The sequence below is a fragment of the Acipenser ruthenus genome, chromosome 11 (genome assembly GCF_902713425.1).
Source record: "Acipenser ruthenus chromosome 11, fAciRut3.2 maternal haplotype, whole genome shotgun sequence".
In the NCBI taxonomy this organism is placed as follows: Eukaryota; Metazoa; Chordata; class Actinopteri; order Acipenseriformes; family Acipenseridae; genus Acipenser; species Acipenser ruthenus.
The window spans coordinates 41,781,723-41,794,914 of record NC_081199.1 but is presented as its reverse complement, the minus strand read 5'-3'; the positions used below and the strand labels follow the sequence as shown (position 1 = coordinate 41,794,914).

General features: G+C 39.7%; 1 protein-coding gene across 17 annotated transcripts in view; it reads left to right on the top strand.

Moving 5' to 3' along the window:
- LOC117426808 (microtubule-associated protein 2-like) overlaps positions 1–13,192 on the top strand; it is a 98,795-nt gene continuing 85,603 nt past the window's right edge. For all 17 annotated transcript variants that reach the window (XM_059034032.1, XM_059034035.1, XM_059034028.1 and 14 more), the window contains exon 1: positions 1–85. The gene's annotated coding sequence lies outside the window, so the exon portion shown is untranslated. The remainder of the gene's footprint in view (positions 86–13,192) is intronic.

Below are 13,192 nucleotides of genomic sequence, written 5' to 3'. Positions count from 1 at the left end.
GAACATTTTTAATGCGCTTTCATTCTGCAGAATCTCTTTCTGAGCTCTGAGCGGCTTCTTCTCAAGACGGATCACTGAAAAGCGGGTAAGAAAATAAAACATTTACAATTATATGGAAAATATTCTGGATATATATAAACACTTGTACATTCATTTCTAATGGGCTACAATCTTAGTTTTTTTTTTTAAGTAAAACGAAAAGGATGACAGGGATAGCTAATCCCAGTTTGTCCCACGGAAGGAACCCATCAACTGAGTGCAGTCTTGCTGTTAAAATGATTCTCCGCTGGTAGCAGCGTGCCTGTAATTTCTAGGGTGTTTCTGCCGGGTTCAAAGCGCTGTTTCTTTTAGCAAGACAAGCCAGCGCGTATTTTGTTTTGTGCAGAAACAGAGGCGAGGAGATTCTGTACGCTGTGTGATACCGCCGATTAGTACAGTGGTTTTAATGATACGCAGGTTTTGTCATTTTTGTTCATTGGATGGTAGTGTATGAGATATGTTGCTGTCATAGAAGGATGACATGAGAAATGCAGTTTATTTATGAACTGCTTTCCTGTGTGCATGGCAGATTTCAGCACCATACAGCTTGGACCTAGTTTAACAAAGCGTCACAATCACCAGGCTGGTTTCAGACTTGCAGATTGCAGCGCTCCATGTTATAGTGCTTTTGTCATTGTCATTTTTCTATAGATGCTGCAAGAATAACATGATCATTTCTGCTTTTATATAACTTTAACTCTCAATGCATTTTTTTCTTGTTTTGTGTGTGTAGACTAGCTTTTGCAGTTGGGACGTTACTCTTCCAGCATTGATTTGTTGATTTATAAAATATATATATAAATAAAAAAATGTGTTTATATGTATGTATGTATGTATGTATGTATGTATGTATGTATGTATGTTTGTATGTATATATGTATGTATGTATGTATGTATGCCAAGTAGCCAGTGGTCTCAATGAGAACAAAGGACACCGATCCCCATCAGATGGCGCTTCTAATCTCTCGATTGATAGATAGTGCAATTCAGTTCTAGTATTGCGCACTGTTCGTGTGGAACTGGTAACGTTTCCTTGTGGTTTTTCTTTTCATAGTGCAGAACAAAATGTAAATGTCTGTACGGTCATATTTATCAGAATAACTTCCTGGTGTATATATGCTGTAAGAACATTTGCCGTTTCATTTGGTAGAGAGCACCGACTTGTTAAATTGCGCTTTGCCCTCTGTTTTGACAATTGGTCTTTTGGGAACAATATGCTGCGTTTTTTTGCCACAAATCTTCAAACTGTTATTATTATTATTATTATTATTATTATTATTATTATTATTATTAATTCATTGGGAGAAAAAAAATCTTTAAGCTTTTTCATGTTGACTTTATTTGGCTCTTACTATTATATAATGTAGACTATATATCGCTATCTTTATATTTCCTGTATTTGTTATTATTATTAAAATGTCAAGTACATTCAGTTATTCACAATGAAAAAGGCGGCGACATTTGCCGGTGTCGCAATAGATTCTATTTTGCCGTGTGTTCCCCCTGCGCATTTTGGGTATTGGGACGCAGTACAGTTTTTTTTTAAATCCATCCTTATTTTAGATGACGAAATGATTGATAAATCCTGTCCCGTAATATTTTATTGTGTACCCCCAACATTTTACCAGAACGTCTTTTAACTAGTCTTTCATGCATAATGGTAAATCATTATATAGCAGCTTGTTTTCATTTTTTATGTTGGTAATTATAGCTGCCTCTTTCCCTTCATTTAAGAGACCGGAGATCACAGCGAGGGTTAGAATTACATTCCAGCGTTTTTTGCGTACTCTTATTTTATTGGCGGCGACACACACTGTAAAGAGAGAGGTGTGGATACAGACAGATAAGCAAATTAGCCAGCTATTAAAATGGATTCTGGTGAATGAGGTGTTTCACAGACAGGTGGAGACGGGGAGTGTCAGCTCCAGGCAAGGGCTGCCTCTCTCCACACACTGTTGGTATTGCAGTGAAGGTATCACAATGAAGCCCTGCCCTTCTGGAATTATACTGCCCTCCTTGGAATCAGAACTCAGAGTTACAACCTTCTTCGCTTGTCCAGTTCATTTAGTGTATTTTATGATACACTTATGATATCCTGGGGAGAGCAAACTGTTTCTATAGAGAAGTTTGAATACCCTTCTAGTGGGGTCTACCAGAGCTGTTTCCAATGAATATAGAGTGATGTGAGGGTATGAAATCCCAACATCTCACAGTGCATGTTATTCTCTTTAGTGGATTTCTATCTGTACAAATACTAAAAATGAGGTAAGGTCTGTTATTAATTAGTGTGATGATGTTGTTTACAAAGACATCTAGTAATATGGTGCATGATCTTTACATCCAGAGACAAGTGTCTGACTTCATAAAAGCTGCACGTGACAGCAGCGCACTATATTTGGAATATTATCCTTGAGATGAACAAGTATTTCATGTTAAAGTTGTCACTGGGTTTTTGTTCTCTGTCTTGCACATAAAGTTAAAAAAACACATTCTTACAGTCAATGGCAACAGGATCCTGTTCTCAGATTTGCATATTGGTCTGTACTTCAAAACCAACTCAACCGTAATAATGTTGTCATTATTGACAGAGATTGGCCTGTTAATCTGATCTACAGTACTGGAAAAAATAATAACATGTTTCCAGAAAATACTGTACATAGACGTATTATCCTTTATCCTTTACAAAATCCAGATGTTTGTTATATTAGTACATCTGTCCAACATCAGACCCTGTTGACATACATAGAAAAAAGGAACCCTTCTTTTTCAATTGCATTTCCTCTGTGCAGCTGTAGAAGTGTAGACGGAGAAGCTGTTGGGATTCACAGATTCACGCTTATAATCTCGTGACGCAGACAGGAAACCATATTCCAACGTGAACTCCCTCCCAGGCCTGCTGGGTGGATGGCTCCCCAGTTAGAAGCTGTCTTTACTGCCGAGACCACATCACAGTGAAAAAAACTACTGGCACTCCGACAGGCTGAACCTCCGGCTCTGGCCTTTACATGGGCTTGTTTATGATGGCCAGTGCGCATCATAGCTAAACCATACCAAAGTGCGAGCAATCCACTTTATTGTAAGCAATTGACATATAAACTAGGATCTAGCATATAAAAAGCCTCCCAAATCCATAAATGGTTCATATGTATAATTCCAGAGAAGCAATCTGAATCGGTAGCTGAGTAAGCACATTTACATTTATACACCTAATTTGTTTCTCAGTTTATGGAAGCTTCCCTCTGTGGTTTTGTAATAGTTGCCAATGGAGGTGCAAAGTGGTGTGAGAATGCCAATTAGCTGCTTTGTTTTCGTGCATGTGTGGGATCCTATTTGAAATGACTGCTTCTCTAACTTTGAACAGAGGTAGAGCAGCACTTGCTGCAGCCAGATTAGAAAATACTAATTTGGAGCAGAACCAGCAACACTAAATAATTTCATAATCGTGGAACAAAATCAGCAGCACTGACAATACAAGGGCTCTATTCATAAAGTTACCTGATACATTTACATTAAAGGACTGAAGTCCGCAAGCAAGATTTTTAATTTTATTTCAGTGGTCTGGAGGGGACCCGTTATGTAGCACTTTGCCAAATGTTCTTCATTCTTATGAAACATGTTATTTCTGATTAAAAGGCATGGTCAGACTTCATACTGTGTGTGGTGTTTGATTGCTTAGCATATGTGACGCGCAGAATAAATGGTTGAAGCTGACTGGTAGCTTTTCCAATGCAATTGCTATAGCAGCTTGGCTCACACAACACTGGTTGTGTGGTTCTGTACTGGAGGTCATCTCTGCGAAGGAAAAGGACACACAGCTTTCTCTTCCCTTCAGACCCAATACAGATATAAAAAAAACTTGTGTTTTAATGCTGTGCACGAAAAAAATAGCTTTGAGTGGCTTGCCGTCATGGTTCTGTCAAACATATCTTCTGTTTGAGGGCTTTTGCAAGCTTGAAATAAATTTCGGTCAGCCATTTCATGTATGGAAGAATCAGTGCGGTTTTACAGCAGAAGGGACTGATGTTGTGAGCTCAGGTTGATGGAGGTGGCACCATGGCGTGTATGGAACTTAATGAAACCAAGGTGTGCTGTGTAACTGAACCTCAGCTCGCGTAAGGCGGGTCTAGCAGTATAGCTGAGGGTTGCAGGTATATTTACATGGTTTGGGTTGGATTGTTCCTTTTCCTGTGTAATAAATCAATGGCTATCTGTGCTACGTTTGGATTAAAGAACCTCGTTGTGTTGTATACATTGTCTGAATGTTGAATATCCTATTATCTGGGATTTTGTCGTCCTCTGTTGTTGTCGTCCTCTGTTTCTAAAGTGGGTGGTTTGAGAAGTGATCGGACTGTGCAGCTATAATTGTGGTCCCCATTGTACAGAGATTTTCCATTTACTAACGAGCAGTTACCACAGTCGCAGAGGGTGTAGAAAAAAACAGCCCTTTTTGGTTGAAAAAGTTGGTAAGCCTGGTAACAAATGATCTTAGCAGAAGCAACCCACATAAAACAGGATATAAAAAACTTACATTTTCTTCAGATGGTGTAAGTATCTCTTTAAACGTGACTGCGGGCAGCAGCTCGCCTGGTTGAACTGAGAGCTGATTGCATTCTTGTGGCTGCCTTTTAATGAGGTCCTCTTAAATTTCAGATTGAAATGGAAAATACGAACAACCGTAGCATAAACTGTCTGAAAATGTGAGTTTAAAGACTTTTCTGGGTCGCCTTGTTTTATTTTTCTGACTCTCTCCTGGGTTTGCTGTTAGGGTACTGCAGGTCTTGCCCAGTCTGTATAATGCCGTGCTGTTGATTTTTACAGACGTTTGACATACAACCGCAGAACTACAGTTGGTGAACTGGACGAGCCTTGACATTTTGCCAGTTTAAAGGGATACTTAGGTTAGTGTGGAAAACATTGAAACAACAGTTGTGAAAAATACAGAATACACTCATATCACAATATCAAACAGTTAAGAAATCAGACATTGGGCTAATGTACAGTATATGATATAAACTATTCAATATTGGCGGGAGGCTTAAACAATATCCTATATCTTCCCCATAGTTTGCCCTTTCAATCCAGACTCTATTCAAATGTATAACACCCAGAATTAACCTTTAGTGCTTTAAGCTTGAAAGCCTAAGCACAATACCAGTACCATCTGTAACGTTATTCTCTTCTACTCATGACTAAAAGGGTATGAGGGACACAAGTCAAGTGGAACGCACTGAGCCAGGTGAAAGCTTTATCTTGGTAACTGCTAGTCCTGATTAACTTTGCATGGTTATCAGATACATTGAGGACAGGATTCAGTGGACAAGACGGGCTTGGCTGGCGAGTTGAAAAAGGTGCAGACATGCTGTAGCAGTCCCATCAGTTGGTGGTAATATCGGTCTTATTCCCTGCTGAACCTGTCACTGTGTTACAGTGCTGTGCATTTCCCATTCTGCGAAGGTAAATGTTGACTGCAATGCACAGACCGTGGAGCATTGCCCAAACAATGCTTTTTAGGTGGCTTTGCTATAGTGTATAGTGTAGTATTTATTTTCATGTTTTCACTTGAGTTTATACAGGAGTATTTGCTGTGTTATGCATAGTGTTTTCATTAGCTAGGCAGGCACAGTTTGTACTGTTGGAATACACTTCATTAAACCTGCAGTTTCCCACAGCCGTGTCCAATTTAATGCTAAAACATAATTCCATTGTGTTATTCCTTGACTGACCAGTTTGTGTATAGTTGGTCCGTTTACATTTCCCAATGATATTGTAGCATCTTACATTTTTAACAGACACAAAACGGGGGTAAACCATGAGGCGGAAGATGATTTACTTGTCAAGTAAATTACTTCAAATGGTATATATATATATATATATTGTTTTTGTGAAGCAGTAACATTTCAGCTATGGTGGAGTGCCTTGGTCTTCACAGTTTAAATGAAAGAGCCCAGGGGGAGGAGGGCTGGTGCAGACACTGCTTCTACACAGTGCTGCAGCAAGCCACCCAGAAGCTAGCTACTGGCAACTCTCCACATGCGCTGCAGTTGTGAAGGCAACAAGAGCCACTGGAAACGATAAAACACTTCAGCAAACCACAGACACAACAACCAGTTACTGCACACCTCCCCTGGAACGTTTTATAGAGCCAAGCATACCAAACCCATTATCCAATTTTATAAATATGTCAGCATCCAAAATATTCCCCTACTGTATGTGCTGAGGAACAGTATTGTAGTGTTGTTCTTTGGATATAGGGTGTGTGTTCTTCTACCTTTTTTATCCATTGGCTGCTGTTGTGCTCTACACTGACTCCTAGTGGTGGGAAGATAAGACATGAGGTCACCAGAAGTATAGCCTTGGCATGCAGATGAGGTCCCTGCTTCAGTGAGTTCAGGTGTAGTCATGTCTTGAATGGCTAAGGCTGCTATGCTATATGGGAGGCTTATTTTCAACCCTGCACTATAGCTGCAGTGGCACGTGACGTATATTAGCCTCAATTTAATGTACCCTTTACCGCAGTTAGGGATGCGTGGGAAACCCAGCTCATTAATATGTTCTGGTACAGCAGTTTAAGATTGGCAAGGAGGTCTGAGAAGGACTAATTGGCCCTTTTTTCCCTTCTCTGCCAAACCAAGACACAAGGAAAGGGGAGTGAGTGCTAGGCTGTGCCGTTTATCAAGCAAAACAAGAACAAGGTCTGTAAAGCTGTTAAAAAGGTTATGGTTTGTTTTAATGAAGTTAGGAAGTATTGGGGCTGCTTTCTAGATACCTGCGCCAGGATTGCTCCAAGCTATGCTGCAGTTCCTATTGGAGACCACACGCAGGAAGCCAGCGCCTTAGCCAAGATCTGGACCTAGTCTTTCTATGAGGATGTGCTTCAAACAGACTTACTGTGGCAGGGATGGGGATAAATCTACCCCTGCCAACAATCACAGGTGTGCTCATTCCCTAATGTGGTAATTGGTGCTAATTAGGGAATGACCACCTTTATAAAAATGGAGGAAACAAACCCTTTGGGGGTGGTGTTTGGAGAAGGAAAGCCAGGAAAGGCGTAGCTCAGCCTGGCTCATGCTAGTTTTGGTTTTAACTCTTTATTTTGGCCCTCATGCCGTATTTGTTTGTTTGTTTATTGTTGTTTTAGCACTTAAACTGCAGCTTTCCAGCTTCGTAGTCTCCTTTCTGCCGGTAATAGCTTGGGCCACAGTTCTATCCTGTCACGCTTACCTTTGCTGTTTAAAAGTTTAGAGATCCCTTAACATAGACCTGTAACTCCTAACATTTCTCCAAGCCTTGTACAGTTGCAACACATTACTTAGTATCAAAGTAGCGTGCTGCAACCTTGTACAGTTGCAGCACGATACTTTGATATTTCTGAGAGCCTGAACTGCTCTAAAACAAATAGGAAAGTTTCACACGGCTGTATAAGCACATTCCTGAGTTAAGGTCAGTATGAACTCTGAAATCCTCCTCAGCAAAAAAAACACGTTGAATATGTAAACTTGCATGTAAACAAAACAAACCTCTTATTGTACTTTTTTTTTTTTAGTGTAGTTTATAAAAGTCACTTATTTTAGACTGCGTCAAGCCTTTTTCAGGTTAAACAAATCGACCTGTTCCATCAAGGTAAGCCATCAACCCGTTCCAGCAAGGTAAGGTTGTTTTTATCAATTACAATGTCTCCAATTGTCCTTCGATAACAGTATGCCTCACTTAGGCGAGAACACATTTGCAATGCAGATTTTTTTCTTTTGCTCTGGTGTTAAATGTAGGGTCGACTCGCCATTTTGTACTTTCTGTTTTGCTTTGAGAGTGGGAGTGTTGAGGAGGATTTCTAACAAGGAAAATGCTCAACATGTTCAATTCAATAACTTCAAAACAGGCCATTAAACCAGTGGTTAAATATATTTAATTGTTTTCAAATATTTATCCACTGAAATAAAATATTCAATTATTTTAATTAATTGATCAAATTAAATGTAATTGAAATAGAGCAGTTTCCAAAAGATAATTGAGTGGTTAAGAAGGACAAAACTTAACCTGCTTAGAATGCAGGATAATAATTAGGCTGCTGTATGTTACAGTTACATATTTATGAAGAGTTTAAAGTATTTCAATGTATTTCAACTACTTCACTCATATTACAATATTTTCAAATAATAGAACATAAGAAAGTTTACAAACGAGAGGAGGCCCCATTCTGCCCATCTTGTTCGTTTGGTTGTTAGTAGCTTATTGAGCCCCAAATCTCATCAAGCAGCTTCTTGAAGGATCCCAGGGTGTCAGCTTCAACAACATTACTGGGGAGTTGGTTCCAGACCCTCACAATTCTCTGTGTAAAAAAGGGCCTCCTATTTTAAAGGGTCATTGTTCTGAATGTCCCTTTATCTAATCTCCATTTGTGACCCCTGGTCCTTGTTTCTTTTTTTCAGGTTGAAAAAGTCCCCTGGGTCGACATTGTCAATACCTTTTGGAATTCTGAATGCTTGAATCAGATCGCTGCATAGTCTTCTTTATTCAAGACTGAATAGATTAAGCCTGTCTGCATATGACATGCCTTTCAAACCAGGAATAATTCTGGTCGCTCTTCTTTGCACTCTTTCTAGAGCAGCAATATCCTTTTTGTAGCAAGGTGACCAGAACTGAACACAGTATTCTAGATGAGGTCTTACTAATGCATTGTAAAGTTTTAACATTACTTCCCTTGATTTAAATTCAACACTTTACACTATATATCCGAGCATCTTGTTGGCCTTTTTTATAGCTTCCCCACACTGTCTCTAGATGAAGACATTTCTGAGTCAACATCTTTTTCATAGATTCCTTCTTCAATTTCAGTATCTCTCATATGGTATTTATAATGCACATTTTTATTGCCTGCGTGCAGTACCGTACACTTTTCTGTATTAAATGTCATTTGCCATGTGTCTGCCCAGTTCTGAATGCTGTCTAGATCATTTTGAATGACCTTTGCTGCTGCAGTGGTGTTTGCCACTTCTCCTATTTTTGTGTCGTCTGCAAATTTAACAAGTTTGCTTACTATACCAGAATCTAAATCATTAATGTAGATTAGGAAGAGCAGAGGACCTAATACTGATCCCTGTGGTACACCACTGGTTACCTCACTCCATTTTGAGGTTTCTCCTCTAACCAGTACTTTCTGTTTTCTACTTGTTAACCACTCCCTAATCCATGTGTATGCAATTCCTTGAATCCCTACTGCGCTCAGTGTGAGAATTACATATAATAGAAATCAAGCTTATTGGTCTGTAGTTACCTGGTTCGGTTTTGTCTCCCTTTTTGTGGATCGGTATTACATTTACAATTTTCCAGTCTGTCGGTACAACCCCTGTCTTAAGAGACTGTTACGTGATCTTGCTTAGCGGTTTGTAGATAACTTCTTTAATTTCCTTGAGTACTATTGGGAGGATCTCATCTGGCCCAGGGGATTTGTTTATTTTAAGAGCTCCTAGTCCCTTTAACACTTCTGCCTTTGTTATGCTAAAGTTATTTAAAACTGGATAGGAGCAGGTCGACAAGTGGGGCATGTTGTCTGTATCCTCCTTTGTAAAAACATTTGAAAAGTAATCATTTAATATATTTGCTATTTTTTTCTCTTCACCTATGATTTTGCCATTTGTATCTCTTAGACATTTTACTTCCTCCTTGAATGTTATTTTGCTGTTATAATATTGGAAAAACGTTTTGGAATTGGTTTTAGCCCCTTTGGCAATGCTCATTTGTATCTCTCTCTCTTGGCCTTTCTAACTTCCTTTTTGAGTTGCATTTGCAGTTCCAAGTACTCTGTGTACTTTGTTTTTGGTCCCTTTTAAACGCTCTGTAAAATTCATTTTTTCTCTGAATATTTTTTTTAATTGATCTATTAAACCATTTTGGCCATTTTGTTTTAGATTTTGATTTGTCTACTTTTGGGATGTAATTGTTTTGAAAAACTACTTTTTTTTTTTTTTTTTTTTACCTTTTTCTGTGGATGTTTTATCTATTTTACTCCAATCTACTTCTGTTAGTCTCTGCTTCATTCCTGAATTCATCAAGTTGGCCTTTTTAAAATTGTAAATCTTAGCTTACTTTTGTGGTTTTAAAAAGCATTTCAAACGAGACCAAGTTGTGATCTGAGTTTGCCAATGGTTTTCTAACCTTTATTCTATAGTTATTCTGTCTTTGTTATCTGAAAAGACTAAATCAAGGCATGCCTCCCCTCTAGTCAGTGCCTTGACCAATTGCGTTAGGAAGCAGTCATTTGTCATTTCTACCATTTCAATTTCGTCTTTCGTGCTCCCCACCGGGTTTTCCCATTTTATATGGGGGAAGTTGAAATCCACCATTAGTATGGCTTCTCATTTGCTACACGCATTTCTAATGTCATTGTATAACAGATTATTTTGCTCGGTGTCTGAATTTGGCAGTCTATAGCATGCCCCTATTACTATGCCCTCTGAATTTTTGTCCATTATTGTGAACCATATTGATTCTGTGTTGTTTTTTTCTTCCAGATTTAACACCTGGGCTACCCCTCCACCTCTTCTGTCCTGCCTGTCTTTCCTATAAAGTGTATACACACTAATATTATATTCGTTTCCATCACTCTCGGATAACCAAGTTTCTGTAACACCTATCACATCGTAGTTACTTGTTAGTGCAGTAGCACTACTTTTCACAAACCATATTTATAACTATATTTATCCCAGGTCTGAACTCTACAGTTCCGCTGAAAGAAAGAAAGAGGGATTTCTAGCATTGCTTTATTTTATCTTATGGAAAAAATAGATTTTTCTAAATTAATGAGTCTTGCAAAATCTGTTTTGATACTAAAACGAGTCCAATAAAATATATTGTACTGGTATGACACACCCCCTATAGACGTTTGCCATAATAAAAGCATCACAAAGTGTAATAAAGCAAAGCTAAAGCATAGTGAATCATAGGTAAACATTGTACAGCCCAGAGAGGATAGTAAAACATATTATAAAAAACATGCCAAACCATGGTAAACTATGACAAATGCATACCAGAATGATGGGAAAAGCATTGGAAAACTGCACAATTACCATGGTAAACTTTTATAAGGGAAACGTCTGGCTAATGCCAGCACACTTGCTCCTACTTTTGTAAGTGTGCTACATTGTTGTGCTGATTTCCAGTGGTTTATTCAAGGCAGTGCGTGTAAAAGACCAATGAACATGGATAAGTAGGGAGGGAGCATTCAAGTTACGGGAGCTCTGAACAAAGCATTCAGAGAAACACAACAACAAAAACAAAACTGCGACAATGTGACCGCAGACGGGGAGCATACATTCAATCCAGCAGCATTCAGATAAAGACAGGCAGTGCTCGGGGAGTCCAGTATACACAGCGTGGAAGCAGGGAACGTCTTCAAAATGGATGGGTGTGTGACTGCCAAAACAGCTGGAGGGGTGATGCAGGACAGACATGCATTTCAGTGTGGTTACAGTTGATTTATTGTACCATGATAAGAGCCCCTGCAGATTTAGGGTTGCCAGTAGTCCTGGAAAAACTGATTGTCACAGTTTTCAGCCTTCATGTTTGTCCTGATCAAAAACATGTTTCATATATATACCATGTTTATATATATATATACTTATCAGTGGTCGATCATTTCACAGAAGATTTAGGTGGAACCATATGGTTTTTAGAACCCCCCCCAAAAAAAAAAAAAAAAACAGCAGCACCAGTCCAGAAAATAAAGTATGCTCTAATCAAACAAAAAGTGTAATAGCATAAAGAATCTGCATTTTAAAGCTTGAGGTGAGAGCCTGTTTTCAATCTGCTGGAGTGGGTGTTCTGTCTCTGGCAGCAGGCACACTGCTGCAGTGCAGACATGTTGTTATTGAATGAATCGCGTGGGAAGAGCTGCCTCAGAGCTGAGCAGTGTGGAGGCGGTAGCCAGCCCTGCCAGAGTGGGAGACAGCAAACGCTGGGAACTCATGTTGTGTCACCCACCTCCCTCTCCTCTCCGGAGCAGGGTCCATACAGATTCACACAACGTGTGCAGAACACGTGTTAGGCGTGCAGCTGGGTTGGGGGGCGGGAGGTGTTCAGTTAAGCAGTGTTGCTTGGGGATTGTGTTGGCTTCTCTGCATTTGATAATTAAGTCCAATAGAAATTCATTTTATTGGACTGGAACACAGAGCTGCTACCCAAGAGCTATATTTATTTATATTTATACATGCAAATGCTGAGACTTTCATTCATGTGAATGTTCTGTAGGAAAATGCAGGGGAATCCTTGGGCCTCCCTTTGTCCCAAACCCTCTAGAGTAGGGGTCTCCAATCCTGGTCCTGGAGAGCTGGTGTCCCTCCTGGTTTTTGTTCCAACTGTACCCTAAATTACTTAATTGAACCAATTAAGTACTTATTAGAAGCTTAATTGGTCCAATTAAGTAATTTAGGATACAGTTGGAACAAAAACCAGGAGGGACAGCGACCCTCCTGGACCAGGATTGGAGACGCCTGCGCTGGAGATTGTAGAACTCTGGTTGTTGGTTCACGTCCAGCTTTCATAATGTTATTTTTATTTGCTTTTTAATTACGGTTGGAATTCAATGGACTTTTCCAGAAGCTGCACATTTTGTAAACCTTATTATCTTTTTATTGTTGCACGCTTGTGGAGTTGCATGCATTAAGTGCCCTAGGTAGTTTAATACTTCACCTAATGCACCTATGAGGCTGTTTCAGCCTAGTGAGTTTTGAAGATATTTCTACAGGAATTGTCCAGAGATATAACAGGATGCCCTGTCCCCATTTAAAAGGGTTCAGGAATTGTATATAATCTTGCCCGGAACAGGGGGGGTGAATACACTTACATATCTTTACTATCCATTAAGGAGGCAGAACTGACCGCTGTTTAGGATCTGAAGGACATCAACTCTACCACCATCAATACTGTTGTCATGGTCACACCTAGGAGTGCCCCCCCCACCCCCACCTCCCCGAGCACCAACCCTTCACCCTACACTGTAGTGAATGGCATTCACTGGGTGTCCATCGAAATGCTCACCGTCTGTGCTTGGCTTGGATCTGAGAAGACCAGGCCCCCAGTAGGAATGGAATGGCTGCATTCCAGTAGGATGTGTTAAAGGTTCAGGCCCTTGTCCCCCCGGGGGCATCATGTTTGCTAC